Source organism: Tympanuchus pallidicinctus, unplaced genomic scaffold (assembly GCF_026119805.1).
Source record: "Tympanuchus pallidicinctus isolate F22 unplaced genomic scaffold, pur_lepc_1.0 scaffold15, whole genome shotgun sequence".
Classification (NCBI taxonomy): domain Eukaryota; kingdom Metazoa; phylum Chordata; class Aves; order Galliformes; family Phasianidae; genus Tympanuchus; species Tympanuchus pallidicinctus.
In genome coordinates this window covers 16,474,374-16,494,141 of record NW_026294669.1, presented here as the reverse complement: position 1 = coordinate 16,494,141, position 19,768 = coordinate 16,474,374, and the positions used below count along the sequence as shown (strand labels likewise).

Sequence of the window (19,768 nt, the reverse complement as noted above, 5' to 3'; positions counted from 1 at the left end):
ACAGATGTAGAATTATGTCTGGGCAAAGGACGCCTGAGCATTTTACATAATTTATCTGGCTTTGATGTGTAGCAGATCAAAATAAAGTTCTAAAAGGAAAATCTGGATGGAAAGGACTTGCTAAAAGACATATAATCTTACTGCAGGAAGTTGCTGACTTTTTATCTGACAACTTTTGCGCTGTTTATCTTACTCCTCTTACACTCATCATTGCTACTGCCTGACAAATGCTTTCTTCTTCTCGTTATCTTTGCAGATTTCTCCATTTATCTACTAATGTTCTGCCAATATGCTAATGGAGAAGAGCTGGTCTTCATGTCTTGCAGCTTTATTACTTTAGCTTACTTTAGCTTATTTAAAACTGTGTGGTTTACACCTCAAAATGATATGTTATTTCTGTGTGAGGAGCTAAATGCCTTTCCTCCTCCTGTCATCATGGTTTCAATTGACAGCAGTATCTAAGTGAAGTAAGTTTGGAAATTACATTTGAAACTATACAGGTCTTTTGGAGAAATTCTGGTTTCAATCAAAATTAAAATGAAAAACACTGTAAGGTATGGCTTGGCAAAATGATAATTCATATGAAATAACTGTAGTTCACATTTAAGGGGTACTGCCTCGTATCTCAGGATAACCCCAGCAAACAGCATCAGGTTTGTGAACTTCTGGTTAACTCCCTAGTCACATTCAGTGCTGCTGTTGCTGCTCTAGATGAAGTAGTGGAGCTGGAAATGTGAAGATCAGATAGTTTCTAAAGTGGTTGGGCAAATGTTTGGTGAATGTCTAGGCTGTATTTTTTAGAAAGCTGCCTAACTTGCAGACAATCTCAGCAATTTCAGAGTGGTTTATGGGGTGAAGAGAGGTTTGCTAGCATGTACTGTACTCTAATAGTGCTGCCCTTGTACAGCTCTTCAGAGGACCACAGCAAGCCAGCATGCGCAGGGCAGTCCTGTTCAGAATCACCTTGGGTGGGGGCTCAGGGCTGAAAGAGCAGCAATAACTCTAATTCCTTAAAATGCCCATCTCTCTCAAATGCTATGCTGTGCAAAACACAGAGATTGGTGCTTTTAAAGTGGGCACACGTTCTTATGCACCTCCCACTCCTACAAAGATAACTGTAAAAATCTTTGGGTTTTGTTGTTTGTATTTAGAAGCCCTCAAGCATCTCCCTTGGAACGTCTGTATGTACAGTACAATTATGCATGCATTAGGCACCAAATGAAAACAAAAGGCATTTACCATTAATTACAGTGGAAAGTCACCGTATTGTGATCATACACAGCTCCAGTATTGCTGCCCAGCTAGATATCCTTCTCTCATGCAAACAACAGAGCCAAACTGAATTACATAAAAAGAAGCTACATACTGACTCCCAGCAGTATGTTTTGACAAAACACTTTGTCTACTTAAATGATTTCAGATGCTGTAGTCAAAAGCCTTGACTGCAAATAGTGGGTTCATAAAACCTATCTTTAAAATTTTACCTGACAGTAATGCAGTGCAAATATCTGCACTTCTAGTTCACCTTCTCCACTTGTTTACATCAGGATTTTAATAGAGTGGCTGTCACAAAACAACAGCTAAAGGCCACTGTTTGATAAGTTGCTATAAAAACAGACTGTTTAAAATGACAATTTCCTTCTTAAATTCAGCCATCACAAAAAGGTGGTGGTTAGGAAAATACTGAAGAGTAACAATTTTTAGGAGGGCTGCAATAAAGTCCTTTCAAGTTCAGTGACAATCTAACCAACAATGACTTTGTAAGAAACTACATTTCCCATCTGTCTTCAGTGTTACTGAGAAGTGACAAAAATACAAGAAAGAGATGAATACTAGAAAAGTGAGAAGATAGATAGACAGATAGAAAGATTTCTATTTTTATATTGGCTTACTTAGTTTCCATATGTGATAGTTGAGGAGAGAATTGACTACAGCTCATTAACTGCTTGAGAAAAGAATTGTAAGAGAGGAAAACCTCTAAACTTTACGTGTAGAACAAAAACCTAAGGAAAGATCTTCTGCCAGTCGGTGTTCTACCTTAGAGCTGCCAGCATTCCCCTTGTAGAATGGCTATGCAGAAGGCAGCTGGATGCTGGTGGCCCTAACGTGACCTCCAGGCATGCACATCCAAGGCCCAATTCACAAGAAATCAGCCTACACAGCAGCAAGTCTATACTGAAGTGCTCTCATCAACAAGGTGTGGGGTATGGTCAGGGAGTGTTTTAGCCTGTCACAACTTTCCTGAAGAGAAGGCATGATTTGGAGGGAGGATTACTTTACTGGCAAGAGGAGTGTGTAGTCACTACTGTGTTCTTCTGTCATGAGGCAGAATTGTACATTTTTGAGTTTTCACAAAAAGAGAAGAACTCCCCATCATCTCCAATAGTTGGTTAAGTGGCATAGCTGAATCCTATCTGAATTCAGTATAACGCAGAGTAAGATTTCTATGGAGCTACACATAAAGGAGAATTTCAGAGCCAGAATGGAGGTGAAAGATATGTAGACTGGCTCAATCTCATTGGTTTAGTTTAGTCTAATTTTATTTTGTGCCAAATGAGTCATTCCACTCTGTTGGAGATCTTCACTCTCAGTAGACTTTCCATAGACAAAAGCCTTGGAAATGTAATAAAAAAGTACCAGTATATCAAAGATAAACACCATGTTTCCTTGGATGTTACCAGAGCTAAAGATATTAATCATCATTTTGTAAGAGCTACGATGTTTAAAGTAGTTGTAGTCAACCTGTTTTCCTTTTGTTGTTGTTGATTGTTATTTCTTTTGTTGTGTTTTGCCGTTTTCTGTTCTAATTTTAGTCCACCTGATTTACTGCTGTGTAAATTCTGAGACAAAACTTCCATCTTTGATGAAATTGCATGTGCAACTCAAGGGAGAAAGACAAAATGAAAAAGCTGAAATTTGTGAGAGTAGACATGAGACTGCTAAAGCCTGTGCCAACTCTTGCTTGTGTTCACCCGCATTCTTCTCTTCTGCCAGTATTTTGGGAGAATTCCTTTTCTACTTATTAAGGGTTCACTTTATGAATCAGTCTTACTCACCATTGATTGATCAGAATATCTCTTCCAGATGAGAGAGCTGGCCTCTCACAGAGGCCCTAAGGCATAATACAGCAAATGTCATGTATGGCTCTCCAGACCTACTGCTAATAGCGCTAACAGCAGGACTTCATTACAAATCTCTGAAGATCCCAGTGAAATAAAAACTTTAACATGCACATACAAATCCCCCTTCAACAAAAAAATGTGTTGACCTGTACAGGTGGGACCATGGAAGAAAAAAACTGAGTATTTTCCATTCTGCTCAATCCTTTGGAAAAATGATCATGAGTACTTAATGAGGAGTGAATTTTATTACAGATTAAGGGAACTCGTCACACAGAGGGAGCTACGGAAAAGGTTTAGTGGCACTAAGGTTAGTAAAATTAGGGAAAGATGCATTGGTATCTCCATTGAGTCAATATATGAAACTGCAAAGGTTTTGAATAATTATTAATGTGATGAACAGTAATAATAGCTTCATATCTCAAAGTCTGTTGATCCCTCCTGATGTTGTCTCTGAATCCTCCATAATTATCACAGGGAGTTGGACTGATACCACAAAGCGAAAGGGACAGAACAGGTGTGACCACCTGTGGAACACAGATATGTATTGGATTCTGTGCTTTCTCTCTTGCCTCTGTGGGGTGAGAATCCCCCTAGAAAAGGAAGCAGGTACCTACATTAGAACTTTCCCCTTTCCCTTATCAATACACTCAACTAACAGCACATAATAACTCCACTTACTTATTGCATTCCAGGTGTTGCTGAAGACATGCATTAGATGCTGTGTGCAGACTGTGCCTTCAAAATACTTTTTACAGACAATACTAGAATGACTAGAAATTTTCAGCATGGTTATTACTAAATAATTTGTACCTGTGCAATGACTTACAGCAAAGTCTGAAAAATGCTTTGGCATTAAGAGAAGCCTCTCAATGTTTTTGAGGAAAGAACTATTTCTGGTCAGAACCTTTTTTTTTGCCTTTTTTTTTTTTTTTTTTTTTGTCCTGTCTGGTTCCATTCCCACTCTTGCTTTTTCACGTCTTTTATTATTATGATTATTACTATTATTACTATTATTACTATTATTACAGTAAAAATACGAAAGTCTGGGCTATTATTAAGGCTCTCTCTGTTCTATTGTGACTTTTAATGTCCAAGAGAAGAGCATGAGTATGACTTTTTTGCTCATTTGCTGTGTGTCATGGAAAAAGCGATCTTAGATATAGATCTGAAACACAGATCTGAGTTTTCTTTTTTTTTTTTCCTTCCCCAGTACTCAAAGCACTTGCTTAAAAAAAGATACAGAAAGATACTCAAAGAAATCAACTCACCTGATGCACTGTTGGAAGAGATTTGACCATAGCTCCCAAACTTGTGCTCTGACCATCAGTGAACAGCTATGCTTATCATGATAAGTTGTTTTTAAACCAAGAGTGATGTGCAGGGAAAATTAAGATTGTATATTGATGGAAAAAATGTAAAATGCTCTGAAATATAGGAGATAGGGTGATGGAGATTGACCCCAGTCACCTATTACTTGTGTAATTTTAATTACTCTCTCTTTAATTTAAGCAGCTGACACACACTTTCAGTGGTGTTCAAAAAGTTAATAGGGCAGCTGAGTAAGGACTTTAAGGTCATATTCTTGTCCTTTGGTGCTTATTTTATTTATTAGTTGCTTCATTAATATTCTTAGGATTACAGAAATGATCATTTATGTATATAATACATCTTACAATACTATACATTGATGAATATTGTTCTGTTTATTTCTAAATATGTCTTCTTGATTTTTAGTAGTAAATTTAAAATTTGTATCAAGTTTCTTCCTTCTTTACATTATTTCTTAGTTATGATATGTAGTCATCACTTTGCTGACAATAATTTTCCCAGATGTCACTCTTTGATTCCACCCTTCCCAACTGAAATTAAAATATTGACAAAAATCATTTAGTATGAGCAGAGAAAAAATGTGAAGAGCCATTTAAAGTATAGGAAGTTCTACATGTATTCCTTCCATACATATGCATTTATGATTCATTTCCAGTTACATAAAGAGTAACGTGTGTAAAATTAGTATGCTGTCTCATGTTCTTCTTGTATGTAGATAAGTGATGACATTTAATTGGCATTACTTTTTTTAAACCAAACAAACTACTATTTGCAATGTGAGAATAGAGAGAACCTATTGTTTCTGGGCCATGATATCTTCAGTGGAGTTGAAGGGGAACTGGTAGATTACTGGAGTGAATGGAGTTTGCCTTGTTCATTTCTTAAATCTTTTTCCCAATTTATTCACCCTCTTGCTTATGCATCTGTCTTTGTCGATCAGCACTGTGCAGGAAGGGAAAGTAAACACAGAATTGGCTGAGGACCTGCAAGTTGCAGCAGTAGCTCTCAAGAACAAAGGTGCTTCAAGCATGTGGTTATCCAGTTCCTGAGGATAGAAGAGTGGACATGGTGCCATTCCATCATCCTCCAGCCAAACTTTCACAGTAGGGATAGAGGGAGCATGCAAGGTGCTGCCTGTGATGAGGCTCCAGGAGAGGCTCCTTTGCTCCCTTCTCTGGCTGGAGAATGCTTGCTTCTTCCCAGCATTTCTTTCTGAGCAATTCTACCCCTTTGTGCAGGTCCATCTCCCACTGCTCCAAAGAGTGCACAATTTGACAAGAAGAAGAAACTCCCTGCTCCAATCACTCAGATGGAGAGGTGACTTTGGACAATGCTTTGCAACTGTAGTTGAAGACAATGAGTGCACTAATGAGGTGAGTCAGAAAAATTATCACTGAATGGATGACTATTAAAATATTTCTCATAATTCCTTGTGTGTTATCATGAATATTGTTTTTTCTTCATTGGCATATTTTATTACTTTTCTGTTTAGAGGTTACCTTATGGTGGACCTTTAGTATCCCTTAAGGCTTTACAAACAAGACTGTGTATCAACAGATTGTGTGATACAGTGACACACGTCAGTAAGTATTCTCTGTTTTAAATTCATTGCAGTGAATCGATCTCATAGCATTAACAAATCTTTTTACATATCATCCTGAAATATCTATTCAACTTAAACAGCATGGTTTAGACATTGAGCAATGGGCAGTGAGATCATAGTCAGCATTGTAATCTGAAGAATTATAGAGTTTTAAGGAGGAATGTGTTTTCCTGCTGTCAATAAATGTTGTAAATCCTGAATCAGACAATGCTGCAGTGATATCAAGACAGAGCAATCTAAAAATGTGTAGCAGAACTGCTAAGTCACGGCCTGAACCAGAAACTGAGCACCTGGTGGGAAGGTAGGGGCAATCCAAGGCACCTCAGGTGCATGCAATGCCCCTGAGTGACTGGAAGGGATGGAGTCAGAATCCCCCACATCCCAGACCTCATATAAGGGTTGGCAATAGAGGCAATAGTATCTTGCTGGAGCTCCCTGCATACCTGAGACCTTTGAAAGGTAAGCAGCTCTTTTCCTTCATATCTGTGTCTGTGGTTGCTGCATTTGGGCTTGTCTTCCTCAGTTGCTGCAGTCAAAAGCTTTGCCACCCTGCTGTTATTGCTGTACTTCTATCATTTTACAATGTTACAAGATAGCATAAAATTATCAGGAGAAGGAAGGGAGTGGGCTACAGAGAACTTAGCACTTCACAGGGTTTGCACATGTGGTCAAGGCAAATTTCAAATACGTTGTATTGTCATTGTTTTACATTTAGTTGCACACCTGCTAGGAAATTCAGTCTTTGCTCTGTCATATAAGCAGATAGGCTTTAGGAAACGCTCATCGTTTTAATCCCAGCATGCTATTGGCCCTAGTGTGAGTACAGACTTCTCAATTAAAGTAATTTGAGGAAAGAACAAGTCTCACAGGCTCAAGTAAGGTTTCAATAACAACAGCAAATTCAGCTGTCTATTCTTGAAGTCTTTTTCATTGGATGGTGTGTTGCTGGGATTTCTAGTTCTACATAGATTGTTTGCAATCTGAAAAGCATGTGTTCCAGTAAGAAACTCGTGAAACAGTCTGCAATACAGCTATGCTGCTGAAAGTGCATTTGTACTTCCCCTAGAGTTAAATTTCTGAGATCCCTTGGAGTTAGCCTGATGATATGGAGCCCCGATGCTTTTTCTGGGATCTTCTTTGATGTAGGTCTGTGCGGACTTCTTTCTAAGAGCACTTCAGATCTGCAGGATATTTTAAGGGCTAGAACAAAATATGTGTCTCTAGCCAAAGAATAGGAATTGTAAATGGGTGAAATGACCCCACATTAATACAACCCATGTAGCCTTATCTATTTACAGTGTTTTATATTTCTAACTACCGGATACTTATAAAAAGTCACTATCTCTATTGGCATTTGACAAAGGACACAGTTAAATGGACCTGGCATTTTCTTATTCATGTTGTCGAGCTACTTGAATTAAGGTTCAGGCATCATATGATACTGTGTGTTTTATGGATAAAAATGATCTGACTCCTGCGTGGGCACCAAGATCTAGCTTTGCTTCGAGAGATATTTGCCTTCATTTTTTTTAATTTTTTTTTTTTAACTTTTATTTTTAACAAATATAAAAATACATTTTCTAACACACTCTTCAGTGATCACCTTAATTTTAGTGCTTAATTTTGCTTCATTTAGGATTGTGTCTTATTTACAAGTCTTTACAGATGTGCTTTCTAGTATACGTGAGAATTTTGTATTATGTTTTTCTCTGAATTGCCCCTCTTTACTTTTCTCCCTTTCTTTGGTTTGTTCATTTTAGGCCATAAATATTATTAAACCACAGAGATTTGTTTCTACTTTCTTTAGTTAATTAAGGACACTGTTGGATTTATTTTGTGCTACCACCAGGAGGGCACAACAAGTGAAATATTGTCTTACTAGATGGCTCATTCATTAGCATAAAATAATCAGTGCTTTTGAATACCAGCACTTTGGCTTATGAGGTTCAGGTTTTTGTGATCTCATCTAGGACGTTGCAGCAGTGGTAGAAGGATAAAGGAGATAGTGTGAATGGGGGAAAAGAAAGAAAGGGAGCATGCAACTTAGCTGTTGAAATTAGCAGGTTTCCTTAAGAAGAAGCATCAGGCACTTAACAAAAAGGAGAGTGCGCAAGTTAAACTTGCCTGGAGGCATATGTATCTGGCACCTAGGACACAACACAGGAGTAAGCTAAAGTAATTCCCTACTCTGCTACTAACAGAGATTGAATAATTAAAAAAACCATTCGTTCTATCATATGATTTCTCCTTTGGGTGGGGAAGAAACAAACAAACTACCATATGCTTCTACCAAACATTTCTACTGATTCCATCTGACTTACGTTTGTCAATGTAAAGTGATGTGACCTTTTTTATTTTTTCCCCAGGAGGGATGATGGTCCATGTTAACATTAAATTTTGACAGATACATGCAAATACTTAGTGGATCCTGTATCTACTTTGGGATAATTTATCACTGAATATCAGAGAATGAGTATTTCTCCAGGAACTATTCGTTATCTTTCTCATTCCCCTGGGGCCCCAGTCTGATTTGCCTTCTTTTGGCCCAAACTTAGTGGAAGACTTGGGTTCACCTATGCAGAGAGACCACGTGCTTAGACACTACTGTGGACCTCCTTCAGACTCCTTTTCCCCAGGTATTTCTCCACCCTCTCTCTGAGCTTTTTATGATTATATGAAAAATTAATAGGATTCTGAGCTACGTTGCCTTTCCTCCCTAATTGCATCAGAGTGTAGGAAGGTGAAGCAATGATACAGTAGGGGAGGCTGAACCTCCATGCCCAAAACAAGGAAATCTACTTACATAGGGGGCCCCTCTGCGTACAGATGTGGGTGGTGTGACCTATTTCTTGGAGGTTTTATCATTTTTGGAAGAGACATCAGTAATTCATTCTTCCTTTCTGAGGAATAAAATAAGAACCCAGACACATTGATTATTAATCATTCATCTAGGGGCTCTCCTCCCTCTTGACCAATGACATAATCATCAGTGAACAATATGTATGCTATAATTGACATTTGCACACACAAAAAAAATCAGTTTATATTGTATGCATCTGCACTAATAAAAATAGTCATCTTTCAAATCCTCCTTTGCAAAGTCTCACTGAACAGACTTCAATATCTATATAGCATTTATTTTGACCTTCGCCTCTCTGATTTCTCTCCACTGGGGAACTGTATGCAATACAATATAACAGACGCATATTTTATTAAAATGCATGTTTAGGCTACAGTCTTCAGAAAGTTCCAGTTAGGTGCGCAGAAAAACACTGCATCCAGTTGGAGGTTTAACCTATTTAGGTTTCATGCAAAATTTCACCTATTTCTGTTACTCTGAGAATCAGTTGCATAATTACCTTCTAAACAACTCTGTTGATGAGTTGTGTAATTACAGTAACTCAACAGGTCATCCTAAATTGAGTCTGTGCTTCTGCTTGTTTAAGATCTCTATTTTGATATCACAGATAATTTAATGTTATCTATCTATTGTGGTAACCAAAAGTTCTAGACAAAAATCAGTCATTCCTACTTATAGATGAGTCATTTTAGCATGTTCTACTTCCAGAAAGATTATACATCTTGTTTTTCTTTGCTTTATTTTATTTTGAGAGAGAACAACGGAGCATACCAGTTGCTACTGCAATTGTATAAGTTCTTTCTTTCATAAAAGACACCCAGATGTATATGAGCGCTTGGATAAGTAGAAGACAAATATGTTTGTTATTGGTAGATTGTTTTATGTGGATATTTTGTTTTGTTCTTTAGCAATGTTAATTAATAACATCTAGGATTACAGGAAGCAATTACACATAAGAATTCAGACTTTTATAAAAATACTAGAAGGTGCTTGATACCATTCTTACTATGCATGTTAAAAGAATAACGTTTTACTTGTGTGTCCTAAAGTAAAAAGCTAACTTCAAATCTGATGGGGTGGTCATGGATGAAGCAAAGCAGTGATATGGTGAGCACTAGGAAATCGTATATCTTCAAGACCAGGGAGGGCTCTATGCCATTGGTGTGTACTTTGAGAAGCGTGATAAGTCACAATAGAAAGTGCTGTATTTTATTTGTAAGATAACATACTTACAATATTACAATATTGCACATGAAGAAATTAACTGTATTTTGAAAATATTCTCTTTGAGGCACCAAGATCTGTTACTTTAAACAGCGATTCCATGCAGAAGCAAATGCTGAAATCTATGAGAAAATAATCTTAAGAATTTTTCTTTGGAAATGTTACTACTGAAGTAATTTTAAATAAGGGAGAATTTAGCACGTTTGTATTTGTATTCCCAATGTCAAACTCTTTTGTTATCACACTTACACCTCTGTTATTAATGTTAGCCATGGTTTGCAAAAGAGGAAAATCTAGTTATCAATGAATAATTCAGGCTCCATAACTGTCAGACCTCATTATTTTAAATAAGGCCTGGTAGTTCCAGTTGTAACTGGCTAATTGCATCATTTAAACTTAAACTGTTAGAATATTTCACATAATTCATGATTTTAAAAACTTTTAATACATTCAAAACTACTGTAGTACATAGGGCAATTTGCTTTAAATCAGACAGAGAGAACAAAGAGACATTCTCGTTGTGGTACAAGTCCTCAAGTGGTTAAAATAAAAAGAAGAAAAACTGTGGAGAAACCAATATATCCAGCAGTTAAAATGAAATTTTATCGTTAGACTGAAATGGAATGAAATACTTGTAGAAGTGAAAGCTGAAAAAAAATTGAAACATCTGAAACTGATAAAATAAAATATATTCTAACACCCAATGAAATTATATTGCAAAATCATTCATAAGCTATTAGTGAAAATAGCTCTTTTCTTTTTTTGTGGCCATATACTCTGCTTTGGTTTGATTTTTGGCCATAAACACAATTCCCAGAGCAGCTGAAAATATATGGCATAATGATCTTTAACAAAAATTCATCCAGTGTTTACCAAATGGCTATAAGGAGTTATTATTTGTTAATAATTTGTCCAGTAATATTAGTTTATAGTAATACAATCAACAATATTTGTGTTTGGTTTATTTGTTATTGGTTTGCCCTTAATAACATAGACCTGATAAAGTGAGAAGGAAACATATTTTACATATATTTTCCTTCTAAGAATACACAAAGCAGAAAGAGTCAAGGGTCATTTGCAAACTAGACTAAATTTAAAATACTGTTTTAATCTTTCTCTTCAGCTTCCTGCTCAGATTACATTCAGCAGTTTGATTTCTATCATGTATCTGTAAAGTGCAATAAATTAATATATACTTCCAAATGCGACTTCAAAAAAAAAAAAAAAAAAAGAGACAATACATCTCAGTTGTGTACTGAAAGCTATTGCTATGTAGTACATAAAGGTATGTACAGTAAAAGAAGTTTATCCTCATTTCCCAGTTGAGATATTGAAGTCCAAGATAATCTATATACTAATTTTGTAGTCTCTCAAACGTGCATACAGATGCACTCATCATGCTTCTGAAACAAAATCTGGGACTTGGAGCCTCCCTTACAACTTTAACAGAACGCTGTATGAGAAATCATGGTAGACTGTCTGAGCATTGTAAAAAATGAGAAAAACTTGCATTTGCTGTCTCTAGAATCACTTTGATGTCTTATTTATTTAATTAAAATAACAATATAAAACACCCACAACTCTCAGCTCTCATGTTGAAACTGTAAATTTCAGCCCACGTATCCATTAAGAACATCATTAAGGCTGTGGAGGTTACACAGCAAGGGCTTGGATCTTATCCGATATGTAGCAGCCTTGCATTGCTGGATATCTTGTAAAAGCCATCCCTACATTTCTGCATCATACTGGAGGTCATTACCACATACATTCAGAAACTGTGTGTGTTCTTGTGTTTGAGAGCAGAATTAGTGCTCTGCATGGATTAGCTTCCTGGATTTTCCACGTGCTGAAATCGAACAATTTCTATTTGTGGGGAAAAAAAAGAGAAGAAAAAAAAACAAAAAAAACAAAAACAAAAACCAAAAAACACAATATCATCCAGCAATAATTGGTCCCCACAGAGATGCAGACTATCATATTCTCACATTCTTCTGAGCTCTGTAAATTAAAAGCCCAGGTTTCTTGGAAGATGTATCTCTTAAAAAGACAGACAACATCAGGTTGTGTCTTGCAGATCTTCGCTTAATGAACAGTGAAAGACTGTAAAAATTCTCTCCTGGCTCCTCAATTCTGGTCTTGCTCTTCCAAGGAGATTTGCACCCCTGGGCAGGAGACAGCATGAATTTTCTGTAGGTAAGTCAATTAGATATAAAATTTTCTATGTTACCTGCATGGGATCTAATAATGTTGCATGCAAGCTCTGATAATTATGAACTTGGAACACCTTATTTTCCCAGTTGCTATGTGTTCTGTTGGTAATCACAATGACAGTGGTTTTCATATTATAATAAGCTGGTATGCCATAAAATAAGTAATTATTGCAGTTAATACTTTGAGTATCATACAGTCCTAAGCTTCACAGATCACAGATCACAGAATCACAGAATCACCCGGGTTGGAAGGGACCTCAAGGATCATGTAGTTCCAACCCCCCTGCCTAGCAGGGCCACCAAACATACACATTCAGATCAGGTTGCCCAGGACCCCGTCCAACCTGGCCTTGAACACGTCCAAGGACGGGGCATCCACAACCTCCCTGGGCAGCCCATTCCAGGGCCTAACTACTCTCCTTGTGAAGAACTTCCCCCTAACATCCAACCTAAATCTTCCCTCCTTCAACTTGGATCCATTTCCCCTAGTCCTGCTGTTGTCAGCCTTTTTGAAGAGTTTACTCCCCTCCTGGGTGTAGGTTCCCTTCAGGTATTGATAGGCTGCAATGAGGTCACCCCGCAGCCTTCTCTTCTCCAGGCTGAACAAGCCCAACTCCCTCAGCCTGTCCTCAACTCAAACTTCAACTTATTGGAGATGTCCATGCAGTATGTCTCAGTGAGTTCAACCTGAAAGTTATGCTGGGAGGTCTAATTTCAAAGAAGCAAATGCAAAGCTATGTAAAAATACAAATAGATAAAAACAGGTCCTGCATGATTATGGTCAGGTAGATGTAGGGAAGAGAAAGGCAGAAGAGTCTGAAGGTGATCCATCACAAGTGTTCTAGATTCTTACAGTTGGCTGTAAACTTATCCTTATAGATGATTTTAAACTCATCAGCTTCAAAACCCAAAATTGTGTATGGTGACACAGCACCTCTCTAAACACATCCCATTCTGGTGGTTGAGACTAATGCTTTAATGGTCAGATTCGAGACTGGCGTTCAGAGCTAGAGGTGCCCCACTGAGATCAAAGCTCATCTACTTAGTACCATGAAGCTACATTTGTTTATGGGATTATTATTGTCTTATATGAGGTTTTGAGTTCCTCACATTTAACTCTTTAGAGATCTACGGAGTCAACATTTGGAAATAATGACTTTATAGCAAGGATAAACTAGGAAATAATGGTACCTTGATATTATAGTTTGTATCATGGAATGTCCAATAACACAGAATAATATTCATGACTATATATAGGCAAGATAAAATAATGTAGCAATACTCGAAGAAATTGTGGATGTATAAGTCTCAGTTTAAAAAAAAAAACAAACTCCTTAAAATATTATGATTTTAAAAATCTTAATGTTATAATGATAGTATTTCTCATTAAATCCATACTGACACCAATCCACATCCTTACTTGTTTCTTCCCCTGTTATCTGACACCTATGGGATATAGTCAAATAAAAAATTAGTAAAAACTAGTTGCCTTCCCAAGGAAGAAAATATTTGCTCTTCTTGTCTTGCAGTGTCTGGAGACTTGTTTACTGTGTTCACTTCCTGTAAGCTTTGTCAGCTCAGCTGTCTGATCTGCAGCTTCATTTTTAAATATTTTTCTCTGAAAAGACACCAAGTAAGTCTCCAAATGTTTTATGTCTATGGCCACATCAGATACTGCAACGAAAAGGTGGCTTATTCCAGTCTGCCTTGAAATTATCCAGAGTTGGCTTCACCCTTGTCAAGGGCTGACTCCCTGGAAGGAAATGTCAGGTTTAGGGTATGCTGGATATGTTTCATCAGTGAAAGGAATCAAGTTTTTTTTGTGTGCAGAGTATGGTCTTAAAGTCAGCCACTGACCAAAATAAAAAAAAAAGCTTTTTTTTTCCTCAGAGTTGTAGTCACATGGTTGAAAAATACATGGTAGCTGGAGACAGTACAGTAAGTGGTAGGTGCTGATACACTGAGTAGTGCTCCTACTGCGCATATTCACTCTGAAGGGTCATTCAAAATGAGTCTCTACATAAAAGCCCCAATGTAAATAATGTCAACTGTCTATGAAAGCAGGTGATTTAGGTCACCAAGCAGCGTATGTTGGTTAAATTGTATTATTCTTTCAAATACTTAACGTACATCTAAGCTATTCACTTGTTAGAGTGAAAGGAGGCAAGGATAAAAGAGGCTTGTTTTTACTTTGCTTGTCTATAAAATCTTCACTATGGAGAACCATCCACTGTTTTTTAAAAGAAAGCAAACAAATGGAGGCATGCAGTGCCATTGAACATTATAAAAAAATGTTTGGGAAGACTGCGCATGAGCTGGGTGAAGAGGGAGATCTGAAACTAGCTGCAAATGATAAGACGATACTGAGATACATGCGAGCATCACTTGAGAACTGTGAAAGAATAAGGCAAGGGTTTTTTTATTGGGATGAAAATGTCACCGAGTGTCTCATTATTCTTAGATCCATTCTTATTGCAAGAAAGCAACAGACCTTAGTGAAAAACAGCAAGAAAACTCATTATTTAAAGTGTGTATAAAAGCAGAAAATGGAGTTAAATTTCAGGCTTTAAAAGCTCTCATTTCTCAGCTTTGATTGAAATCAGGCCAAGTCTTGCTTGAGTATCTTGAAAATCCCTTGTATCTTTTCTCCACAGTGACCAGCAATTCTACCTATGTAACTGGGCAGAGGAGGCTTTTGAAATTCAGACTATTACCAGCCTTTGCAGGAGAGGCTAATGGTGTCCAAGAAACCTCCTCCTGTGTTTTGCATTCGAAAATCTTGCAGTTGGTCTTAGGGGAGCCCAGGGATTGTGGTGTTATCTCTTGTACAGGGGAGCAGGTCCCCAGGGTGAGGCTGAGCTACCAATCAACTGAACTTGCAGAGTGGGCCGGGTTTGCAGTAGACGAAGGCTTCCTTCATTACCTACTGCTGCTTGAGATGTCAAAGTAGGGCAGCAGCTAGGAATCCATGTGGTACCTGTTGCACAACATGGTTGCTTAACAGATTAGAAATCTTATAATCAGATATATCTCACCATGGGAAGATGTTATTACTATTCTTTGTTTCAGAGAAAATTGACAAGAACTTCTCAGCTGTGGATAAATATTTCTACAGTGTTTTCAACGCAATCCTTTTATATGTAAGTGCATCGTGAATTTTCCTAAGCACATATTTTTAAGGAAGGAAACATGCAACAACAGATGCATTGAGCATAATTCTGCCAAGTACAAACATAGGAGTGCTGCTGTTGACTGTGAGCATAGAGCAGTGAGCTAAGGTAGAGAACAACAGTATTTGACAGAGCTGGTCACAGCTGACATTTCTGTTCTTGATCCAGTGAATCATCTGAATCCTGTAAGAACATTCATCATGGAAACAGTCTGAGACTGAGAAATAAACTGAGCTCTCTTACAGAATCTATTCTTGACCCAAACTGGTGATGTTAAGAAAGGGCTCTGATAGCTACATATATTCTGTTCACTCATAAATAGGGGGGCACTGTTTACTGTTTGTAGTCCTTGTGGTTACAGTGGGACTGTCACTGTTTTATTAGTTACTTTTGCACTTTCTGATGTTCCTGTAAAACAACATTCTGTTTCAGGAGATGCGCCTGTCAAGGAAGCAGGAGAGGGTGGATAGCATGATGAGTGCCTTCGAATGCTTTGTTTATGTCTCTGCGGGGTGGAAGTATTTTGTTAACTCTGTGCTCACAATGTGGATCAGTTGCTGCTGCCAACATAAATATTTTCAAATATTTCACCAAGAATTGCTGCAAAGCTACAGGAGATTTTCTGCCTATATGACTGAGATCGTGTCTCCTTTGATTTCAACTTCATTTAATTTTGCAGAAGAGGCAAACACAAGATGAGTAATAGTGCAGCCCTCCAACTTGCATTATTGATACTTCCAAAGTGTCCGGTTCAAACAGGGGCAGAATGTTAACAGAACTGAGAGTATCAGTCTAGTGGCTGAAGGACAAAAATAATCTGCCTTTTTGATCTTTGCTGGTCAACAAAAGCATGCTTTGCTTGCTCCATAAGTCTTTCATGTGAGAGAAAATGGGCAGAGATGAAAACCCACGTCTGATCTAACGCTTTTGCAAGCTGTGTTTTCTTACACCCACAGGAGATGAAGAGTTCTGGCCTTTGAGAATAATGGACAAAGGTAAAAGAGAATTCCCTTCTGTCATGTAGAAAGTCACTGATAAACTTTATTCTGTGTATAAAACGTGCTATGGATGCAGGGTTATCATCCTTAAGTACCTACTTTCTACTGAAATGAACTGGTCAGAAAATTAGAGGCTCCAGGAATAAGCCAGACCCTCAGTTCTCTACGTGGATCACAGTGTGAGCTTTAGAAAAAATATTTATAACACACGTCATCACTTTTCTAACAGATTTTGTTTGGAGAAGCTGGATCAGACAGAGCTGGAAGACTGATAGATTGCTCTGACCACTGACTTGGAGTATATACAGCTAACTGAACCAGTAATTCAAAATGTTTTTTTGAATAAATTTAGTGTTCTATTTCCTGCCTATAAAATACCTGCAAAAAATAATAATAAAAAAAAACATTAAATGTATTAATTCACTAATTGGTCTAGTTCACTTTTTTTTTTTTTTTTTTTTTTTTTTTATTACCTCAGGATAGAAAAACTGGAAATAATCCGCTGATCTTTATTCCTGAGTGCATGAGTAGTGCTTTCATAGTGAAAGCAAGAAGATAGGGGAATCTATGGGTTTTTGATGCTCTCAGGTGTTGGGAAGTTTAGGAACAAGGAAAGGTGAATGACGATAAGTGGATTTTAGAAGAATAATCCTATGAACTGCTCTCTTTTTTTTTTTTTTTTTTTTAATGGCTGAGAAAGAGGAATATTTTTTGATTGCCGTACATTTATTTCTCTCATTTTTAGAAACTGCATTAACAGTCCCTCATTGTCCATGTGTCGCTCAGATGACCAAGGCCAAACCCTACTAACCCTGGGCAGGACAGGAGCATGGTGTAAAGTGAAGAGCAAGAGAAAGTTTCACAGGATAAGTGATGGCCAACTGAAGTTTCTCTTTTGTGAGTTTTACCTTTTTCATCCTATTTGACATTTCTGAAACGGAGCTGTATTACAGATTAGTCGCCCATGGCAGTAGGCTGGAGAGATGAGATTTTAGTGTGATATGGTACACAAGCAGTGGAGGGAGGGGAGTGAGGGTAGGGGAGCAAAGAAAATGTGTGAAAAATTGAAATGACAAGGTCGTGTTGATAGCTTGGTTGTGGGAGCTGTTGAGGTAGTTTGTTGCATTATGATTAGAGATGGGCTTATTCTCATGAATAAGATCAGCTGATCTAAATCTTCATTCAGTTCTCTGAACAAACTCAAGCTGAGCCTAAGGTAAGGTTAAGACAAATCTAGCACTACTGGTTTTGGTTTCCTAGCCCTAATGTGCTAAGACTCAGTTCACAATGGAAAGCTAGAAGCTAGAAAAATGTTAAAGACATACATCCAATTTAAAATCACTCAGTCTGCAAAACCTTTGACAATAACAGTTTTACACCATTTCTAGACTTCCATCCATAATGAAGAGCTTCATATCTCCTCTGATAACCATCCTAGTAGCAAAATGAAACCAAGACTGCAAACCTCACAAATTTCAGCCCAGTTTTGTTTTGTTTTGTTTTGTTTTTTTAATTACTTTCTTCTTCAGGTGAGATGCCAAGCTTTGGTCAAAGGCAACACATGAGAGTGGAGTCTGCATATGACGACTTGCATTGGGAACTGCACTGAATATAGCACACAGTCCATCTGCAAGTCGTTTCTCTTCAGCTTTATCCCGTGGGAAGTAGGTTTGTATTCAGATTTAGTCTACAAACAATTCTACGAAAGCTGACTTTCTGCTGTTTTGTGGTGTGCCATGTGTGAGGGCTAAGTTCTTCCTGTTTTGTGCAGCGTCTGCCTAATGCAGACAAAATTCCTCCTTCTCACAAGGATTCTTGCAGAAAGCAAAGCCAGAGAGCAAGGGCAAATGGAGACAAGATGTAGATTACCTTGGACTCCCTGTTTTGAAACACTTGCCAAGCTCATTGAGGTAATAGTTTTGATTTGGTAGCGTAACAGAATCCATATACAGCCTGTTTCTTAAAAGTGCAATCAGCATTGTAGGCTTTCTATCCTTTTTTTGAGTTAATAATGTCAGTGCTCAGCTCTTAGGTATTACAGGTATTGGTGATGATACAGTGGGGCAGAAATATATGGGATGCCAGTGTGTTTTGAAGTGGTAGTTCTTGAGTCAATAAAATAATGATCTATATCTGTATAAGAAACGTTTTTCGTGACCATTTCTATTCTCAGTGTGCTTTACAGACCTGACAGCTGCATCTCTTTCAACTGTGGCTATGCAGAGCAGAGCAGCTCCTCCAGCTGAGGCTACAGGGATTCTGCTATGCAGGACTTGAAGAGCGAGGGTGAGAAGCTCTACTTGTTCTCTGCATCAAGGCAAATAGTTGCCTGAAAATTTATTCTCATAGGCAGTTTATTTTTTCATCATCTCTTTTTTTCCTTCAGGAATATGTAGCAGTGGAATTAGGTAAAAGTCTATCGAAGAATCCTTTATTCCTGTGTACAAAACCTGAATTTAACCTTGCCAGTGATTTCAAAAGATTTAGTTTATTATTTATTTTCTTGGACTTCCACAGTCTAGACGAGTCTCCACAATTAAAAATTCATAATAGTTTTCTTCACTGATTCTCAGACATCTCTGCAGAACATGTGATGTCTCAAAGCTTCAGAGCTCTGTGCATGCATCAATACTTGCAAACTGAGTTCAATGAACTTGATGCTTTTTTTTTTAATTCGTAGTTATCATAGTATGATTAGTTATTAAAATAGACATACTTTGCTTGCAAAAATAACAGCCATTTTATGGCCGCACATTTAGTACATGGCTACTGCTTTCTTCTTTCTAAAATCTACAGAAGACACGTGACTTTGATGTCAGTAAAGCTTGTGTCATAATCATCAAATGGAGCTAGTGCCAGATAAGCCAGATGGATCTTTAAACCAACAATTTGTATTTGTTTTTTATATCAATGACTTATTTGTCATCCATGAAACTTGCAATAGGACAAAGTAAGAAGAAAGATTTATTCTGAGAGAATAAAGAAAAGAGACCTATTAGGAGCTTGTGTGTTATTATTTGATCAAACAGCACAAATAGATGACTTGCAAAGATCAAGTACAAGACTTGTCTCCAGCTGAATGCTGCTTCATGCTTTGTACCAGAGCTCAAGAGGGAGAGGGACTGAATGGTTATATTTTATTCCTGTGTACTGTGAAAAATTTCAGAGAATTCTATTCATATTGCCCATATTGTTTATTTAATCATGCTTTATTACATTACTGACATACTAGCATCTTTCTCTTCTCTCTTA

General features: G+C 37.5%; 3 long non-coding RNA genes across 15 annotated transcripts in view; 1 reads left to right on the top strand and 2 right to left on the bottom strand.

Annotated features, from left to right (window-relative positions):
• Nucleotides 1–19,768, bottom strand: part of LOC128076673 (uncharacterized) — a 310,987-nt gene that overhangs the window by 41,023 nt on the left and 250,196 nt on the right. The window contains exon 6 of one of the 12 annotated variants that reach the window (XR_008204581.1): nt 8,858–8,954. The exons of the other annotated variants lie outside the window; for them this stretch is intronic. This is a non-coding gene — a long non-coding RNA (uncharacterized LOC128076673). The remainder of the gene's footprint in view (nt 1–8,857; nt 8,955–19,768) is intronic. 12 annotated transcript variants of the gene reach the window in all.
• LOC128076674 (uncharacterized) lies at nt 6,210–18,827 on the top strand. Of its 2 annotated transcripts, XR_008204591.1 has the most exons (8): nt 8,463–8,690; nt 9,964–10,021; nt 12,288–12,331; nt 15,418–15,488; nt 15,951–16,513; nt 17,262–17,413; nt 18,046–18,184; nt 18,690–18,827. It is a non-coding gene; the product is annotated as an uncharacterized LOC128076674 (long non-coding RNA). The 2 variants fall into 2 exon arrangements; XR_008204592.1 differs by lacking the exons at nt 8,463–8,690; nt 9,964–10,021; nt 12,288–12,331 and adding an exon at nt 6,210–6,513.
• LOC128076676 (uncharacterized) lies at nt 10,110–15,963 on the bottom strand. The gene is made up of 2 exons (XR_008204597.1): nt 12,983–15,963; nt 10,110–12,547 (listed from the first exon to the last, which is right to left on the bottom strand). It is a non-coding gene; the product is annotated as an uncharacterized LOC128076676 (long non-coding RNA).